The 21703-nt window shown below is 39.3% G+C and overlaps 1 protein-coding gene across 2 annotated transcripts in view; it reads right to left on the bottom strand.

Moving 5' to 3' along the window:
• The window catches only part of NELL1 (neural EGFL like 1), an 862938-nt gene that overhangs the window by 338383 nt on the left and 502852 nt on the right, over positions 1–21703 (bottom strand). The window lies entirely within an intron of this gene.

The raw sequence follows: 21703 nt of genomic DNA, 5'->3' as shown, positions 1-21703 counted from the left end.
CTGATGCCTAATGTGTAGTAATATGGTTGTATATATTCAAATAGCCATGGCATCCTTAATCCACAAGACACAGGGGGAAATACATCTAACACTACGAAATGGACTGAAAGATTCCAAGTTAGAAATCAAGATTTCACAGATAACTAGACTCTCCCCTCATTATCAGGACGTTTTAATACTCACTTAAATGACTCCTCTGTAAATAAATAATGTGAGAAAGTTTATTTCCTTTATTCCCTTTAACATCTGCTAGTATAACTTCTTAGAAATCTTAAGAAGAAAAATCAAGTAGGGTTATTTAAGTCATAACAGGTTATAAAACAAGAGTTGAAATCCCAGCTATAAATCTCAAAGAAATCAACACTAATTGAACAAAATTAAAAATTCAATATAGTTTGTTAAGCAAACTGTTAGATCAATGTACCAATAAACTGAAATATCAACTATCTTCATGAACTTTTTAAATAAATTTATTTATTTATTTTATTTTTGGCTGCGTTGGGTCTTTGTTGCTGCACGCGGGCTTTCTCTAGTTGCCGCGAGCGGGGGCTACTCTTCGTTGCGGTGCGCGGGCGTCTCATAGTGGTGGTTTCTCTTGTTGCGGAGCACGGGCTCTAGGCACGCAGGCTCAGTAGTTGTGGCACGTGGGCTTCAGTAGTTGTGGCTTGCGGGCTCTAGAGTGCAGGCTCAGTAGTTGTGGCACACGGGCTTAGTTGCTCTGCAGCATGTGGGATCTCCCCGGACCAGGGCTCGAACCCGTGTCCCCTGCATTGGCAGGCGGATTCTTAACCACTGAGCCACCAGAAAAGTCCCTTCATTAATTTTTATTTTAAATTTCCTAACAGGGACCAGTAATGAGAAGGGTTAAATTCTACAAAGTAGAGCTGTTTCAGTCACCCACATGCAATAATGTCAAGTATACAAATGCACATGGGTCTTAATTTAACACCTTGGGTTTTTCAAAGAAAATTTTTCTTTAGGCCTTAAGACCAACGCAAACTGTAAGACAGAAATGCACACAGGTTAGCAAGCAGTGTGAAGGGAGAAGATTCATGAAGACACACTTCTAGTCTGTGCTCAGATCATCTCCAGGATAGTCCAGAAATAGTATAACCCTATGAATGTCCAATCACATTAACAGACCTAGCAAGCAGCTAATATGTACAGGTGCAATACCAGATGATATTAGGGACACAAAGAAGTCTAAGAATATAGGCTTAGACCCCAAGAGTTTTCAATCTCCTTATTTAAATCCATTTAAGAAGTAATTATTAGAGGCTGTATTGGGAATACAAATGAGTAGATATGGTCTCTGCTCATATGAACATTTTAATAGAGGCCACCAGACAGCAATACGTAACCAACCGGAACACATGGGAGAAGTGATAAGAGTTATAAGTAGGTGACCTCATATTTTATCATATGAACAGAACATATTTTAGAGTGAAAGGGGGCTCTGCTAATAATTACACTGGAATAACAGGCATAACTCAGAATGACCTAGGCAAACTGGCATGTGTGCTCATGCTTGATAAGAGAAATAAAGATGAACGGGAATAAAAGTTCATTGGAGGGAAGAAATGACTTCTAATAGGGAGAAAAGTCTTCTTGAAAGACGTAGTATTTGAACTAGTCTTTTAAAAATGGTCATGGTTTTCTCAGCCAGAAATGCCCATGAAGGGCACTCCAGGCAAAAGAACAGTATGGAGAAAGGTATGGTTTTATGCAACATTCCAGAAGTCTGGTCCATCGTTGCCCATCTCACCGCCCCTGCCACCAGCTTTATAAAGTTATAACTGACAAATAAAATTGAAAGATACTTAAAACGTACAAAGTGATAATTTGATATACATATACATTCTGAAAGGATGCCCCCATCAGGTTAATTAACACATCTATCCTACCTTGTATTATCTCCCAATATTCTTGATGCAAAGCCCCTTCTCTAAGGAGGTGGCCCCATCACTGTCTTGCAAGTGCATGAGCTGACTCCTACCTCGTCATGATGTTTCCCTGACTCAAAATACTCTCCCAGTGTAGCTGAATAGCTGTGCCCCGGCCGAGCTTCAAAGACCATTTCATATGCACACGTTTCGCCATGCAGGCTTCCACTCCTGCTCTCCGTAACACATGAACTTTAACCCTCTTGGAACTTTTAATAAATTTAATATTTTATCTCTTTGGAGGCAATCAAATCACAATATATGGTGATGAGGTTTGCGAATTTTATCATGAATGCCTTATTAAGTAGTTAACTTTGAGGAGAGGAATTGTAGCCCATTTTCTACAACCCTGACTTTACTTTCTCTACTTCACATAGTAGTATTGAGCCTCGAGTGCCAAGCATTGGGATAAATATTGTACATATATGATGTCATTTAATTCTCCCAAGTCACATGAAATAGGTTTGCTCATTTTACAATGAAGGAACTGAGACAAAAACACATTATTAAATTTAAATATTAAATTATTAAATAACCTAACATCACGAAACTAATAAGTGGAGGAGTTTGGACTTGTGACTCCAGACACTGAGAATGATCACATCACTGAGTACTTGGAAGTAACCTGGACATGGCTGAAGCTAAACCAAGTCACATGGAAGTGATCCCCTAATGCCAAGAATAAAGGCTGTCTTTTTCTGTACTGGTCCCAAATACCCACTGAAGACCCAGCCTATCCCCAAACGACAAAGGTTCCAAAACTTTCACATCTTATTATCTTTAGTCACAACCGAGTTTTCAAAGTAACCAGTACCCTCAAAACTATGTTTGACAGAGATGGCCATAGAAGAAATGGTCTCCTTCTAAAAATCTCAAATCCCCTTCCAGCTGCTGGAGATGCTGCAGGTGTGAGATAAGATCTTGTGAGAGGCAGCAGGACACAGAGGCAAGAGACTCTAGAACCACACAGCCCAGGTTAGATGATCCTGGACGTGCCACTTACCAGCTACGTGCACTTGAGTGACTCAGACAATCTGTGTCTTCTTAGTTTCTACATGTAAAATGTGGATAATAATACAACCTATGGGGGGGGCATGAATTGGGAGATTGGAATTGACATATATACACTATTGATACTATGTATAAAATAGATAACTAATGAGAACCTACAGTAGAGCACAGGGAACTCTACTCAGTGCTCTGTGCTGACCTAAATGGGAAGGAAATCCAGAGAAGAGGGGATATATGTATGTATACATATAGCTGATTCACTTTGCTGTATAGTGGAAACTAACACAACATTGTAAAGCAACTATATGCCAATAAAAATTTTTTTTAAATGGTTAAAATGGTAAAAATAATAATAATAATAATACAACCTATCTCCTGGGGTTTTTATGAGGACTCAATTAGCTAATATAGATACAATGCTTATTACAGCTAACTGCAACTAGTAAGTGCTCCATAAGTGTAAGCTATTTTATTATCATTGTTCTTATTACTACTACTAGTATTACTCCTACTCTTCCCACTACTACTACAATTATTTGTGAGCAGACTCAATTGTTGAATGGTGGTTAAAACTGGTTAAGAAAACTTTCTTTTTCCTTTACAGGCTGGTAGTTCAGGCAGAAAGGCTGTGAACAGATAGGCCTTTGAAGACACGAATTAGAATACCTCTTTGAAGGTTCAAAGAAATATTTGCTTCGATTCAATTATGGTCCCTGGGAAACAAGACTATAGATTGGGAAGGTGAAGGATTTATGTTTAGGATCGCTGATATATAACCAGAGTTTGATTATGGTAAATTTGGAGTATCAAACCTCTCAGGACAAAGAAATACCAATTTTGGCAGCAAGCTCTCTACTAATGATAATTATTGTTATGCTGGCTAATATTTATTGGTACTCATTAAGCACTGTCATTATCACACGGTTCCTTTCTCCTTCCTCTTTTCCCTTCTATGGGATGGCTCAGAAGGGCTCTAATCCACCTCTGTAACATTGTAATCAATAGCCATTGTCAATTAACACACTGTTTTCCTTAGAGAACTAATCAGGATCCAAACAAGCTACTGAAACAGTCACTTCAGCTGTGGCTGCAAATATCCACATTTGGGGTCTGGCTGGCTACAGTTTCACTTTGTTCAAAATAATCTAGTTTGAATTTTACAAAAACTTGTTACAGTAACCTCACTGGGACAAGCCAAGCAGGTTTTATTAGTCATATTTTATAGACGAAATTGCAGTTTGGAGCATGTAAGAGGCTTTTCCTATAAGTACATAGATAGTAAGGTGTACGTCTATAACTCAAACTCCCATCTCCTCATTTCTTCTCCTGCACTCTTTCTAAACTCCCACTTTATTATGTGATTCAAAGGAGTATCTATAATGTCGGCCACAAGGTAGGCAATTTCTTTTACCTTTAAAAAAAATAATTACAGATTTACAGGAAGCTGTAGAAGTAGTACAAAATGTCCCTTATCTCCTTCACCCAGTTTCTCTCCATAGTGCTATCCTATATAGAGGTAGTGCCATATCCAAACCAGAAAACTGACAGTTGTGTGTCATTTTTAAGTAGTCTACCTACCTAATTCAGTTCACACCATGTTTTCAAACTGCGTTCATGTTGTGTGTATGTACACATGGCTGTAGTTCTAAGTAATATTAACTTGTGTATAAATTTGTGTAACCACCACCACAATCATGCTATGACTTTGTGTTTGCACCTAGTCCACACTCCCCCCCTCACCCCCAATCCCTGTCCCCTCTCAGCTACTAACCTGTTTTCCATCCCTATAGTTGTCATTTAGAGACTGTTATACAAGTGGAATTACACAGTAAGTAATCTTTGAGATTGACTTTTTTCAATAAGCTCAATGCCCCTGAGCCACATCCAGACTGTTGCAGTTTCAACAGTTCATCCCTCTTTACTGCTGTGTAGTATTCCATTGTAAAGATGTATCACAGTTTATTCAACCATTCACACATTGAAGGGCATGTGGATTGTTTCCTGTATTTTACTACTCTGAACAAAGTTGCTATGAACATCTGTGCACAGGTTTTTGTGTGAACATATATTTTCATTACCCTGGGATAAATGTCCAAAAGTGTGATTATAGGGGCATCGGGTAAGTGCATGTTTTGTTTTGTAAGAAACTGCCAAACGATTTTCCAGAATGGTTGTACCATTTTACATTCCCACTAGCAATGCACGAGTGATCAAGTTTCTCTACATCATTGTCAGCACTTGGTATTTTCACTTTTTAAATTTTAGTCTTTCATGTGTGTGTGTTATGATACTGCATTGCGCTCTTAATTTGCATTTTGCTAGTAGCTAATGATGTTGAATGTCTTTCCACATGCTCATTTGCCATCTATTTTTCTTTGGTGAAATGTCTTTTGTTCATTTTACAATTGGATGTTGTTTTGAGAATTCTTCAAATACTCTAGATACAAGGCTTTTGTTGGATATGTGATTAGCAAATATTTTCTCACAGTCTCCAGCTTGTATTTTCATCCTCTTAGCAGCCTTTCACAACGCAAAATGTATTACTTTTGATGAAATTCAATTTACCTATTTTTCATTTTATGGATAGTGCATTTAATGTCACATACAAGAACTCTTTCTCTAACCCTAGGTCTTAAAGATTTTCTCATATTTTTCCTAACACTTGTGTAGTTTTACCTCTTAGATAAGTTCATGACCCATTTTGACTTAACTTTTGTATATGGTAAGAAGTTTAGGTTTTTGCCTATGCATGTCATTTGTTGAAAAGGCTACTTTTCCTCCATTGAATTGCTTTTGTACTTTTGTCAAAAACCAGTTGGGAGCTTCCACAGGGAGACCAGCTGAGGGAGCTCCCTTGTTGCTCAGATGATGATGTCTGCTTAGCACAGAGGAGGGTCTGGTACCGAGAGCATTGGTAGAGAGGTTAATACCAGACACCTCTGTGAGACGTGGTGGGCAGCCCTGGGATCAGCAACCAGGAGTCGTGGCTCCTGGAAGGCTGCCTGGATCTGGTGAGTGGAGGCTTAGGAGCGAAGCTGCGGCAATAGGAGTAGTTCCGCTGACAGCAGCGAATGTCAGCACAGCTCCCTGTTGCTTGGTTCCCCCCTGAGGACAAGTTTATAACCATCAGGATATTCTTGAAATAATACATCAAAGATGATACCAAGAGAAGAATAACAATAACTGTTGTAATCAAAAGTAAACACAGTGGGCGACCTTCAAGATGGCGGAGAATTAAGACATGGAGATCACCTTCTTCCCCACAAATACATCAAAAATATGTCTACATGTGGAACAACTACTACAGAACACTTACTGAATGCTGGCGGAAGACCTCAGACTTCCCAAAAGGCAAGAAACTCCCTACGTACCTGGCCGTGTGGCTGACAGGGTCTTAGTGCTCTGGCTTAGTGTCAGGCCTGAGCCTCTGTGTGGGGAGAGCTGAGTTCAGGATACTGGACCACCAGAGACCTCCCAGCCCTACGTAATATCGATCGGCGACAGCTCTCCCAGAGATCTCTGTCTCAACGTTAAGACCCAGCTCCACTCAACAATCAGCAAGCTCCAGTGCTGAACACCCCATGCCAAACAACTAGCAAGACAGAACACAACCCCACCCATTAGCAGAGAGGCTGCCTAAAATCATCCTAAGTTCACAGACACCCCAAGACACACCACCGGATGCAGCCCTGCCCACCAGAAAGACAAGATCCATCCTCATCCACCAGAACACAGGCACCAGTCCCCTCTACCAGGAAGTCTACACAACCCACTGAACCAACCTTACCCACTGGGGCAGACACCAAAAACAACGGGAACTACGAACCTGCAGCCTGCGAAAAGGAGACCCCAAACACAGTAAGTTAAGCAAAATGAGAAGACAGAGAAATATGCAGCAGGTAAAAGAGCAAGGTAAATCCATCTTGTTTAATGTGTCATTTAAAGCTTGTGTTTCCTTATTTATTTGCATTTTGGTTGATCTGTCCATTGGTGAAAGTGGGCTGTTAAAGTCCCCTACTATTATTATGTTACCCCTTTAATCTAGTTAAATCTGGATTAAATCTAGAAAGCTGGAGTAGCAATTCTCAAATCAGACAAAACAGATTTTAAATTAAAGACTATTACAAGAGACAAAGAAGGACTCTACATGATGATCAAGGGATCAATCAAAGAAGAAGATATAACAATTGTAAGAATTTAGGGACCCAACATAGGAGCACCTCAATACATAAGGCAAATGCTAACAGCCATAAAAGGGGTAATATAAAGAATCTTAAAGATGCTACCAGAACTCTACTAGAGCTAATCAATGAATTTGGTAAAGTAGCAGGATACAAAACTAATGCACAGAAATCTCTTGTGTTCCTATACACTAATGATGAAAAATTGGAAAGAGAAATTAAGGAAACACTCCCATTTACCAATGCAACAAAAAGAATAAAATACCTAGGAATAAACCTACCTAAGGAGACAAAAGACCTGTATGCAGAAAACTATAAGACACTAATGAAAGAAATTAAAGATGATACAAACAGATGGAAAGATATACCATGTTCTTGGATTGGAAGAATCAACATTGTGAAAATGACTATACTAACCAAAGCAATCTACAGGTTCAATGCAATCCCTATCAAACTACCAATGTCATTTTTCACAGAACTAGAACAAAATATTTCACAATTTGTATGGAAACACAAAAGACCCCGAAGAGCCAAAGCAATCTTGAGAAAGAAAAATGGAGCTGGAGGAATCAGGCTCCCTGACTTCAGACTATACTACAAAGCTACAGGAATCAAGACAGTATGGTACTGGCACAAAAACAGAAATATAGATCAATGGAACAGGAGAGAAAGCCCAGAGATGAACCCACGCACCTATGGTCAACTTGTCTTTGATAAAGGAGGCAAAAATATATGATGGAGAAAAGACAGCCTCTTCAATAAGTGGTGCTGGGAAAACTGGACAGCTACATGTAAAAGAATGAAATTAGAACACTCCCTAACACCATACACAAAAATAAACTCAAAATGGATTAAAGACCTAAATGTAAGGCCAGACACTATCAAACTCTTAGAGGAAAACATAGGCAGAACACTCTATGACATAAATCACAGCAAGATCTTTTTTGACACACCTCCTAGAGAAATGGAAATTAAAAAAATAAACAAATGGGACTTAGTGAAACTTAAAAGCTTCTGCACGGCAACGGAAACCATAAACAAGACAAAAAGACAACCCTCAGAATGGGAGAAAATATTAGCAAACGAACCAACTGACAAAGGATTAATCTCCAAAATATACAAAGCAGCTCATGTAGCTCAATATGAAAAAAACAAAAAATCCAATCCAAAAATGGGCAGAAGACCTAAATAGACATTTCTCCAAAGAATATATCAGATAGCCAACAAACACATGAAAGGACGCTCAACATCACTAATCATTAGAGAAACGCAAATCAAAACTACAATGATGTATCACCTCACACCAGTTAGAATGGCCATCATCAAAAAATCTACAAACAAATGCTGGAGAGGGTGTGCAGAAAAGGGAACCCTCTTGCACTGTTGGTGGGAATGTAAATTGATGCAGCCACTGTGGAGAACAGTATGGAGGTTCCTTAAAAAACTTAAAATAGAACTACCATACAACCCAGCAATCCCACTACTGGGCATATACCCTGAGAAAACCATAATTCAAAAAGAGTCATGTACCAAAATGTTCATTGCAGCTCTATTTACAATTGCCAGGACATGGAAGCAACCTAAGTGTCTATCAACAGATGAATGGATAAAGAAGACGTGACACATATATACAATGGAATACTACTCAGCCATAAAAAGAAACAAAATTGAGTTATTTGTAGTGAGGTGGATGGACCTAGAGTCTGTCATACAGAGTGAAGTAAGTCAGAAAGAGAAAAACAAATACCATATGCTAACACATATATATGGAATCTAAAAAAAAATGGTTCTGAAGAACCTAGGGGCAGGACAGGAATAAAGACACAGACGAAGAGAATGGACTTGAGGGCACGGGGAGGGGGACAGGTAAGCTGGGACAAAGTGAGAGAGTGGTAGTGTATATATGGACATATATACACTACCAAACGTAAAATAGATAGCTAGTGGGAAGCAGCTGCATAGCACAGGGAGATCAGCTCGGTGCTTTGTGACCACCTAGAGGGGTGGGATAGGGAGGGTGGGAGGGAGACGCAAGAGGGAGGTGATATGGTCATATATGTATACGTATAGCTGATTCACTTTGTTATACAGCGGCAACTAATACAACAATGTAAAGCAATTATACGCCAATAAAGATGTTAAAAAAAAAGAAAGTAAACACAGTAAGTAAAATAAAGTAACACTGTGCTCATCCTTTTTGTTTGTAAAGTGACATATTCTTAAAGGAACCTAACTGCTACAGGTAGAGGTGATCATTTTTTTTATTATAATAAATATCTGACTTACAAAAAAAAAAAACCAATTGGTTGTATTTGTGTTCTCTGTTTCTGGGTTCTCTACTGTGTTCCACTGATCTGTGTATATATTCCTCCGCCAATTCCATACTGCCTTGATTATTCGAAGTTACAGAAAGCCTCTATATCACATAGAGTGACTCCCTCCACTTTGTTCTTTTCCAATATTGTTTTGGTTATTCTAGTTCTTCTTCCTTTCTATATAAATTTTAGATAAAGCTTGTCCATTTCTATAAAAAATCTTGTTTGGATTTTCATAGGAACTTATAGATCAACTTGTGGAGAACTGCCATCTTCACTATATTGAATCTTCTAATCCATGGACACAGCATGTTTCCCTATTTAGTTATTCTTTGACTTCTTCCATCAGTGTTTTGTAATTTTCAGCACACAGATCCTGTAAATGTTTTATTAGATTTACAACTAGGGATTTCACTTTATTTGGAGTTATTGTATATGATGTTACATTTTTAATTTTGGTTTCTATGTATCAGTTGCTAGTATATAGGAAAACGATTATGTGTGTTGATCTTGTAGAGCTTTTGACTCTGCTGAACTCACTTATTAGTTATACAATTTTTTCTGTAGATTTGTCAAGATTGTCTACGTAGACAATCATGTCATCTGTAAATAGGAATAGCTTTATTTCTTCCTTTCTTATCTGTATGCTTTTTATTTCCTTGTGTCGCCACCTTATTCTGCTGGCTAAGACTTCTGGTGCTATGGCACACAGGAATGAGAGCCGACCATCATTTGTCACCAATCTTAGGAAGAAAGCACTCCGTCTTTCACCATTAAGTATAAAGTTAGCTCCACCTCATACGGCCTTGTCAGTGCTGGGTGGAGGTGGAGGTCTTGCTGGGCCCCACTGGCAATGAAGTTGGGAGAGTTGGACCACCCATCAGCCTTGCCTTGCACTGCCTTGTTCAGTCTGTGTGCTGCTGCACTGGAGAAGAGGCCCAGCTCCATGTGGGGCCCCACTGACATTCCCACAGAGAGGGAATCAGAGCAATGCCTGCTTCTACCAAGCAGATTTTCTACGAACATATGGCTCAAGGAGGGTAGGTATTTTCAAAAAGGTTTCGGCTCTGTTAGAGCCCCTTCTCTAATTCTTCCCCCAGGAGCAGTAGAACTGGCTCTCCTTGGAGCGTGTGTCCTCTGTGCCTGTCTGTGGATTCAGGTTGCAGGCTTCTTCAACTCCCCATTTGGGAGACACCAGAGGCAAAAAAGAAAACGGAGAACTCACCCCTTGTTGTTCCTCACCTCCCAGAGTTGCTAGGTAGTCCACCTTCTTTCCACCTTTCAGAGTCTTGCTGGATATTTTTTGTGTTATATCCAGGGGATTTTTAGTTGTTAAGGACCTGGGAGGAATAGGGATAGTCTACCTTGGCCAGAACCAAAAGTCTTCAGTGTGTTTAATTTTTAAGAAAGTAGTCACTTTCCCTCTCTGGTTTTTCAAACAGAGAAATCCCTAATAACTGGGATTTTTCATAAACATACTATGAGCACATTTATTTGTTTAGCATATTTATTGAGCACATACTACAATGTAGATGCTGCTCTAAATGTGTTGTACCATTCATATGAATTAAATATTATCATCCATATTTTCTAAATGAAGAAATGGGAACAGAGAGGTTTTAAGTGGTCCAAGGTTATGGGATGGTAGACTCAAACCAAGGCAGTTACCGTCAAACCAAGGCAGTTACCGTCAAACCATGGCAGAAGAATTAGCATCATGTAGTTATTAGTCATTCTTGAAATGTCTTTCTCCCTTAATCCCTTATCATCAAGCCATCATCAAGTCTTACTGATTTTTCTTTCTAAATATCTTTCAGATTCATTCTTTCATCTCCATTTCCATTTCCACCGCCCTCATCCAAGCTAACATCTTCTTACCCACATCTAAGCTGCCGTCACTTGAGCTCCTGCTATAGATCCTCAGTGGAACCCTCACATTCACTATTGCCTACCTTCAATTCATTCTTCATACTGCACTTAGAATAATCTCTTAGGCATTCAAATGTGATCATCTTCCTGTCTTTCCTAAAACTTCAGTTATATTTCACTGGTCTTAAAATGTGGACAAACACTTCTATTATATCCTCCTTGGCCCATCATGGTCTTGCCTCTACCTAACTACCTCGGTTCATTTTCATATTTGCCTGCTCTGTTCCAACCACACTTTATTTCCTGCCTCAAAAGGGCTTTTTCCCTTGGGTCACAGGCACTTTCACATGCTCTTCCCTCTTAGCTCCCTTAACACTTGCTTATCCTTGGTATCCAACTCAGTTCTTACCTCCTCGGAGAAAAGAATCGCTGAATTTCCCTGACCAGGAAGTTTCCCCTGTAATATATTCATATAACCCCCAGCGCCTCTCCTTCAAAGGGCTAATCACAGTTATTGTTTTATGCTTATTAGTGTATTACTGGTTTACTAACAACTGTCTTCTTTACTAGAGCACAAAGGAGACAGAAAATATATTTCTTTATTCCCAGCCCCTAGCAGAGCCTCTGAAACCTAGTAATTGTCTAGTAAAAGTACCTATTTATATAAGAAAGGAAGGGAGGGAGGGAGGGAATAAGGAAGAACAGAAAGAAAAGAGTATTATTGTCTTTGGCATCAAAAATTGTAGACAGCTCAAGGAGAATTAAGACAAGGGAAAGGTAATTGAATCAGGCAGCTGGGGGAAACTTAGATGGGCAGAGCTTATAAATGAAATACAACCAGGTAATAATGTGTTGATATATTTATTTATCACAGTGACTGTGGGAAAAGAAGAAAGGCATGCAGCTTCAGGAGCTCTCTCTGAGGCAGGCCATTTCTTTCATAAAGAATAGCTGAAGACACAACCCCTGGACTCTGAGAAAATAACTGTAAATCATGCGTCTGATAAGTGACTTGAATTGAGAATATATAAAGAACCTTTACAACTTAGCAGGAAAAGATAACCCAATTAGAAAATGTGAAAAATATTTAAATAGACATTTCTCTAAGGCATGTATATAAATGCCTAATAAACACATGAAAAGATGCTCAACATCTTTAGTCATGAGGGAAACCCAAAGCAAAACCACAGCGAGATACCACTTCACACCCACTAGAATACCATAATCAAAAGACAATAAAAATTATTTACAAGAATGTGAAGAAACTGGATCCCTTGTACATTGCTAGTAGGAATGTAAAGTATTTGGAAATGACTTTGCCAGTTCCACAAACTGTTAAACATAGGGTTACTGCGTGTTCCAGCAATTATGCTCCTCTGTATACACCAGTTAGAAATTAAAACCTGTCCACACAAAGACTCACACAGGAATGTTCATACTAGCTTCATGCATAATAGCCAAAGGTGGAAACAACCCATATAGCCATCAACAGACGATTGCATAAAGAAAATGTGGTATACCCTTGTAATGGAATATTTTTCAGTAATAAAAAAGAGTAAAGCACTGCTCATACTACAACATGTATCATGGATAAACCTCAAAAACATTTTGCTAAGTGCAAGAAGTCAATCACAAAAGACCACCTATTGTATGATCCCATTTACGTAAACTATCCAGATGGCAAATATATAGAGACACAAAGTAGATAAGTGGTTACCTAGGGCTAAGTTCAAGAGAATGGGTACAAGTTTTCTCCTCGGGGTGATAAAAATGTTCTAAAATTAGAGTATTATAATGTTTGTGCAATTCTGAAAATATACTTAAAACCAATGAACTGTACATTTTAAGGAGGTGAACTTTATGCTATGTAAATTATATCTCAATAAAGCTGTTAAAAATTACTAAGGATAAAGTTCTGAAATAAGCTGGCACATTTATCTCTGTGGCTATGTCTTAAGATAAGGATATAAAGATTCATCAGACATATTTCTTGGGTGAAATTGTTCTTCTGCAAATGAGGATTAGGAATGTTAGTTATTCTGCTAATATCCTAGGGATATGCCACATTTCCGTAATTAAAAAACAGCATTTATTTAATAGTAATATTTGGGGAAGGAGAGAGAAGTAATTAGATATAAAATGTATTCATCCCCAGTTTCTTAAATGTGAAATCTGAAAATCTGTGCTTTAGGCTCAAGGACAAATGTTCAAACACAGTACTTGAATTCAAGAAGCAATTTTCTCAAGAAACAATTTTCTAAGTCAAAATAAATATAACTCTAAACCCTCTATTTGCCAGAATGGACAACTAAATCGCATTCCTTATTGAGCTCCATTCCACCCCACTTTGCCCTCAGCAGGATTCCAACACGGTTCTGGGGGTCTCAGACAAAAGCTGGTGGGAGGGCTGTCTGATTTTCACACTGGTTATTACTCTGGCCCATAAAAAGGAGGCTTGAAGCCCTGTCAGTCCCCTGCTAAACTCAGGTGCTGAGATCCTTGCCAAGAACAGGTACCCCAGTCATGGGGACCTGAATTTGGGGGTGTACCATACAGCCATTCTTCCCCCACTCTCAGGGACACCACTGAAGAATCTACAGGTTTCCATCTTCCCTCTTCTGGGGCTAAACTGCTGTAGCTTAGACTACATTTATCCTCCCAAATACCAAGCCTTATAATCCCAGCTCCCTCTAGGAGATTCAGTCTCTGATTTTTTCTTCTTTCTTTTTTTAAATGAGGTAATACTGGTTTATAACATTATATAAATTTCAGGCATACAACAGTATATTTCTTTTTATGTATACACTACAGTGTACATACCACCAAAAATTTAGTTTCCCTCCCTCACCATAGAGTAGATCCCCTTTTCCCATTTTGCATCCCCCAACCTTCCCCTCTGGTGACCACTGCTCTGTTCTCTGCACCTACATGTTAGTTTTTGTTTGGTTTGTTCAGTTATTTAGGTCTTTTAGTTTGTTTTTTTAATGTTCCACATGAGTGAAATCAGATGGCATTTGTCTTTCTCCATCTGACTGATTTCACTTAGCATAATGCCCTCAAGGTCCATCCATGTTGTCGTAAATGACAAGATTTCATCTTTTTATGACAGAGTAGTATTTCATTGTTTATATATATACCACATCTTCTTTATTCATTCATCTGTTGAACACTTAAGCTGTTTCCAGAAAATGTGTACTAACTCTTCCCATTGGCAAAGAGGCTTTGGGTCTCTAGGACTGGAAGCCGTTCTCAACTCAAAGCCCTGAGTAGGGTTATGAGCAGAATAGATATGGTGGAAGGGTTGCAGAAGTAAAGACGAGGAGTGAAAGGAAACGAGCCAGTTCCCATCCTTTCTTGTGTGTATGTGTGATCTGTGTAAAATAATCTTTTATTTTTATTATTATTTTCTGTAGTATATACCCTAATTCCTCCACAGCAGAGAGAAACAAGACACAAAGTAGTAACTCAATCAAGTGATTTTCTGCTTGGATATATAGTACTATATATTAAGTATGGCAGGTTATATGTAATATATATTATTCATTTACATATGATATTTGTACATACATAGAAAATCTATAAAAATGTATATTAAACTATTAACAGTGATTTACACTGAGAAGTTGGATAGAGGATAAATGGAAGGCACTTAAACTATTTATTTTATTCACTTTGTACTTGTGAATTTTTTACAACCAATATGTATCTTTTATTACTAAAAAATAGAGGGTTTTTTTGGTTTTGTTTTATTTTAAAGAAGAAAGAAAATGGTTTTTGAGTATAATCAAGTTTGTATGGAAAAGACAAAACTTTGGAGGCTGACAGATCTGGATGCAAATCTCAGCATTGGATACAAATCCCAGAAAGATTTGACAAGTTCTCTGTGCCCCAGTTTCTGTGTGTATAAAATGCAGACAATGATACCATGACTAAGAGTAGAAAACTGGGTTTAGTCTCTGCTTCCTCAGATCCAAACAGATTATACTACAGAAGGGATATTCAAGAAACATTTATACAGTGAATGTTCATGGGAAGAAACTTTGTAAAACATCTGGTATCATTTGGGGCACACAGTAGGTGCTCCAGAAATGGCAAAGTCCATCACCACCACCACCATCATCATCAACATCATCACTGTGTGGTGTTGGCCTGTGTTTTCCATGAACCCTTCCTCAATAATTCCGGGAAGATATTACTAGGAGCTTTGTTACTCTCCTTTATGTCCCCAAGGCCCTGAGTCCAAATCCAGCTTTGTCACTTGCTCTCTGAGCCTCAGTGTTGTCACCAGAAATTGGAAGCAATAAGATCCATCACACAGAGCTGTTGGGAAGGAAGAGTAACACAGCAGGCATGAAGACGTGCCTAGGGTGTACCAGCCAAATAATACAGATTCAGTAAATGTTAGTTTTTTTTTTGTTCCTTGTTTTTTAATTAATTTATTAATTTATTTATTTTTGGCTGTGTTGGGTCTTCGTTTCTGTGCGAGGGCTCTCTCTAGTTGAAGCGAGTGGGGGCCACTCTTCATTGCGGTGCGCGGGCCTCTCACTATCGCGGCCTCTCTTGTTACGGAGCACAGGCTCCAGACGCGCAGGCTCAGCAATTGTGGCTCACGGGCCTAGTTGCTCCGTGGCATGTGGGATCTTCCCAGACCAGGGCTCGAACCCGTGTGCCCTGCATTGGCAGGCAGATTCTTGACCACTGCCCCAGGGAAGCCCAAGTAAATGTTACTTTTGTTCCACATGGATATTTTAGCAATGCATCATTAAACTACGAAATTAATGAAGAGCTGAACTGTAGTCCAATGTTTCTTTTAAAACCCTAGTCCAATAGAAATATCCAAAACGAGAATGAAAGAAAGATGTGAAACTGTTGTTTGACTGTGGTTTTATGTAATGGTCACTTAAGCATCCCCAAAGTGACCCTTTTATCTCTCTACTGCAAAGAGGCTGGCTTGCTATTGTTTTGGTTCCACAACTACCCAGAGAAACTCTGAAGAAAACTGTCCAAATATGAAATATGGTAAGAAAACTAATGTGGTGTTGATGTTGACATGAATGTACTGTTCTTTCTCTTTCTGAAGCAAGGCGATAGTGCAGAAAAACAAAAGGAATCTGGGAGAAAGATTGGCCAAAGGGAAAAGTCTCTCTTCCTCCCCCTTTTTACCAGTGACTATGACTCTTTTTCTAGTGCTCTGAGGGCTCAGTTGACTCACGAGGTTCCAAAGAAAAAGAAGATAGAATTAAAGGGAAACACAGAACCCTGAAAATGTGCTAGTCCTATTATCGTGCTTTCCAATATATCCCTTCGTTCCTTTTGAATTCCTTCTCCATACCCAACTGTAGTGAGTTTAATAGTGTTTCCCCCCAAAATTCATGTCCACTAGAACCCCAGAACGTGACCTTATTTTGAGACAGCGTCTTTGCATATGTATTTAGTCAAGGCGAGGCTATAATGGATTAAGGTGGACCCTAAGTCTGATGACTGGTGCCCTTATAAGAGGAGAAGACACAGCAGGAAGAAGGCCACGTGAAGCTGGAAGCAGAGACTGGACTCGCCCAGCCACAAGTCAAGGAGCACCAGAGCCACTAGAAGACAGAAGAGGCAAGGAAGGGCTCTCCCCTTGAGCCTGTGGAGGGAGTGTGGCCCTGCTAGCTCCTTGATTTTGGATTCTGACCTCCCAAATTGTGAGAGTAAAATGTTCTGTGGTTTTAAACCACCCAGCGTGTGGCAGTTTGATATGGCAGTGCTACAAAACTAATCTACCAACATTACGTATAATTGTTCACCTGATAAGGTTCTGAGAGGACAGTGAGGGACCAAGTCCTGATGCCCGTGGTGTTTCCTAGAAAAGAGACACAGGAGGATTGAAAGAAAGGGGACTGAGGATACAAAGTCCATAATGAAGTCATGTGACAGCATTTGCGGGGTAAGGGGAAGAGCAGGTATTTGAGAGACACGCATCCTGAGTTTGAACCCCAGTCCCCACGTGAAGCAGCTCTAAGAAATCAGTAAGTCACTTAAACCTTCTGAGGCTCAATGCCCCCATCTTTAAAAAGAAATGATACCACCCACCTTGCTGTGGAGTTGTATTAAGAAAGATATAATTAGAAAGATTTGCACAGTTCTTAATACATAGTAGACGTGCAGTAATTGTTAGCTTTTTTTGTTTTGCTCAGCTGGGCTAGGATTCTGAAAATTAGAATACTTAAAAATATATGCCAGGCCATCTATCCAGACAAAACTATAATTCAAAAAGATACATGCACCCCTATGTTCATAGCAGCACTATTAATAGCCAGGACATGGAAGAAACCTAAGTGTCAACTGACGGATGAATGGATAAAGAAGATGTGGAACATATATATAATGGAATACAACTCAGCCATAAAAGAGAATGAAATAATGTCATATACAGCAACATGGATGGACCTAGAGATTATCAAACTAAGTGAAGTAAGTCAGACAGAGAAAGACAAATACCATATGATATCACTTACACGTGGAATCTAAAATATAACACAAATGAACCTATCTACAAAACAGAAAGAGACTCACAGATATAGAGAACAGACTTGTGGTTGCCAAGGGGGAGAGAGGGTGGGGGAGGGATGGAATGGGAGTTTGGGATTAGCAGATGCAAACTACTGTATATAGAATGGATTAAAAACAAGGTTCTACTGTATAGAACAGGGAACTACATTCAATATCCTGTGATAAACCATACTGGAAAAGAATATGAAAAAGAATATGTATACATCTGAATCACTTTGTTGTACAGCAAAAATCAACACAATATTATAAAGCAACTATACTGCAATAAAATGAATTTTAAATATATATACATATACATATGCCAGGCCAACTAACAAAGGAAATGCGACCCTAAAAGTATTAAAGTGTATATTTATTAAGCTTGAAAGAGGCTTACAATCTGTCTGTGCTGCCTCAGCTCTCTGATGAGCATTCCTGGGAATCTGCATTAACAAGAAAATCCCTGGAGCATGAGAAGACACTAAGTTTTCTTAGCCTCCTGGACTGGAGGGTACACTCCCTTGGATGATAAAGAAGCAAACAAATTGAGCCTAAGTGTCAAAGCAATACCAGAATTCATACAGTGAATCATTACAGCAAGGTGATAGATCTAGAAAAATTGCCTTAGTGAACAACGGGATGGAAACACAAGGCAGAGGAAATAACGCCATTTGCATATAGAATGTGCATGTTGTAGGCCAGGATTGCTTTCCAAAAGAAAATGAAGTTGCCCTATATGTCTCCCATGCCTGTCTCCCACCTCTGTGTAACTCCTGGTGTTTACAGGTAGTAACAAATATCATTTTCTCCTCTGGGTCTGTGGCAGATTTTCTAAAAATGGTCAAATCAATATCTCCCAACCCACGTGCTATTCTGCAATATAACCTCACCCTTCCCTGGATCATGAGGTCCAATCTATTCCTCCCTTAGAAATGCATTTGTAATTAAGGGAATGTGGCAGAAACTATGTCACATGACTTCCAAGGCTAAGGTCAGAAAGAATCTGGCAGCTTCTGTAATGCTCATTCTCTGGATGCCCCATCCCAGGACATTACCTCTTAGAACCCAGCTGCCAACCTGTGAACGGCTGAAGACACATGGCCACACATGTATGTGTACAAGCTCCACGTGATGGTCCCAGCTGAGCCCAGCCATCAAGGAGTACCAACCCAGGCACCAGACACGTGAGGAAAGAAGGCTTAGGAAGATGGCATTTCTCAGCTGTTTGAGCCTCCCCAGCCCTTAATTCTTCCCAGCAGAGGCCCAGATATCAAGGAGATACAAGCCATCCCTGCTGGGCCCTGTCTAGATTATCCACCCACAGAATTCATGAGCATAGTAAAATGGTTGTTGTTTTACACGACTAAGTTTGAGGTGGCCATCATACAGCAATAGATTACCAGGACAGAATCCCTGGCTCTGCACCCAGGGCATGGTGTGACACAGCAGCTCAGTGAGGTTGTATGGAGCTCAGTTGAAATGAAATCAAAGCACCTGGAAAGACTGTGTTTACTCCTTTGAGACAGGCTTCAATCTTCAGAATGAGGTATATTAAAGGGTAACTCACTATCTGCCAATAGTTTCACATCGCCTTCACTCTGCAATGGTTTCGGTTATCACCTGACATAGATGGGCCCTAAAATGAACCCAAGGATGAGCAATTTTGCAGCAATCAAAATATATTTTCATCAACTACATGATCTCCCTAGAAACTTCAATGCATATGTTGATAGCACTGGTGAAACCTGTCACTAAATTCTGTATCGGTTCCTCTGATTGATGCTATCTAGCAATGTATTAATAGGGGAGGAAATAGAAAATCATACCATCGGAGCCAAAGGTTTTTCTGGAGAATTTATAGGACGTCAAAAGCACAGATAAAGGTCAGAGACAAGGTTTTGTCCTCTCAAAAGGTAGTAAAGTGAAGGGATTAGAAATCTGAGCTCTGGACACACACCATCTTAGGTTAAAGTCTCAGCTCTGCTACTTAATGACTGTGTAATTTTACACTTATGATGTGTTATCTCTCACACTGTTTCTCCTTTAGTCAAAAAGGCTGGATAAAGATTAAATGAGATAATACATATGCAATGTCATTCAAATATTTATCATGTACCTACTATGTGTTTGCACTGTGCTAACACAGAAAACCAAATAGTAAACAAAGAGAATTTCCCTGCCATGATGGAGATCACACTTTAGTGGGGGAGACAAATAACAAATAAATATGTAAAGAAATATGTGACATAATTTTGGGTAGTGATGATTAATATGAGGAAAAATAAACCAGAGAGAAAAGATGGGGAGTGATGAGAGTGCTAAATTAGATAGAAAGGTCTGGGAAGGTTTCTCTGATGCCATTTAAACAAAGACCTGGGTGAAATGAAGGAGCAAACCATATGGTTATTCTGGGGAACAGCATTCAAGGCTGAGATAAATCCAAGAGAAAGGCTCGAGTATGGAAAAAGAAGATCCAGGAGGCCAAGGTGGCAGGAGTGGAGTGAGGAAAAGGGATGATGGTAGGAAATCAGGTCTTCCAGGTGGCCGTGGGTCAAATCAGGTAGGTCCCTCAAAGTCATCAGGATAGCATTTTGAGTGTGGTGGGAAGCCACTGCTACATGAGTGGCTTAGCACAGTGCCTTGCATATTATAGCACAAGCTCAATGAGTGGTTGGTTGTCACGTGATTATGGATGAATATCAAGGTAGGACAGCAGAAACACATTCCTTAGCAGCGGCACTAAACAAACCTCCACTCAAAGCAAGCGATGCGATCAGAGAGTGTCGGACCTGCTGGCTCCAAGTGGAGCTGCTATTTCCAGCCACACAGGCAAGATACAGAAACAAAAAAAGAAAATGAAGCCTGCAGAGATGCCAGGTATTCTGCTCCCACACAGACTACATTACCCTGTTCTTCCTGATTTTCCAAACTGGGGGATAAGAGCACTTTGTGCAGGAAAATATTATCATTTCTCTGTGACTGAGTCACAATAAACTGTGAGCTTGTTGAGGTTATGACCAAGCTTTGTTTCTGTCCTTGACGTGAGGACCTAGTGCTTCATGGTCCAATATGGCAGCCACTAGCCACATATGGCTACTGAGTCCTTAAAATATTGTTAATCTGGATTGAGATGTGCTCTAAGTATAAAATAGACACTGGCTTTCAAGACTTAGTCCCATAAGTAAGAATGTAAAATATCTCAATAATTTTTATATTTATTATGTATTGAAATAATAATGCTTTGGATACATGGCATTAAATGAAAAAAATTTAAGTTTTGTTTCACTTGTTTCTTATTTTCTTAATGTGGCTACCAGAACATTTAAATGTGGCTAGAGTTATGCATCTATTGGACACTGCTATACCAGGTGCTTCTTAAATGTGGGCAGGAAAGAAATGGAGGAACAGGAATATCTCTAAGAAGATTTTTGCATTCTTAACTTGGGGTGACAAATGGGGCTCATCTTGAAAGCCAGGTCTGATTGTTGTTGCCTGGAGTGCTGTATCAGAAAAGATTCAAGGCCCCAATCTACTGGGAAGATTGCTGGGGTTAATTTATAATATCTGCCATGGACACAAGAGGAGAAAGTGACAGCACCACATACAATGAAATGACTATTCTTGTACAGAAATAATATTATCAATAATTCCTTGAGAATGCATTTTGCTGTGAGAATGTGTTAGACATTTACTCTTGCTGGATATTTTCCATTCACAATTTTATTCTATTTTTCACAGCGACCTTGAAAGGTAGTAACTACTATCCCTGTTTTACCTACGTGAAAAATGAAATTCAGAGAGGTTAGTTTCCTAAGTTAATAAAGTCCAGGATGTGAACCCAGTACAGCATCTC

The sequence above is a fragment of the Balaenoptera musculus genome, chromosome 8, assembly GCF_009873245.2.
Source record: "Balaenoptera musculus isolate JJ_BM4_2016_0621 chromosome 8, mBalMus1.pri.v3, whole genome shotgun sequence".
NCBI classification, from domain to species: domain Eukaryota; kingdom Metazoa; phylum Chordata; class Mammalia; order Artiodactyla; family Balaenopteridae; genus Balaenoptera; species Balaenoptera musculus.
The sequence above is the reverse complement of the archived record's forward strand: the minus strand, read 5'-3'. Positions and strand labels throughout refer to the sequence as shown.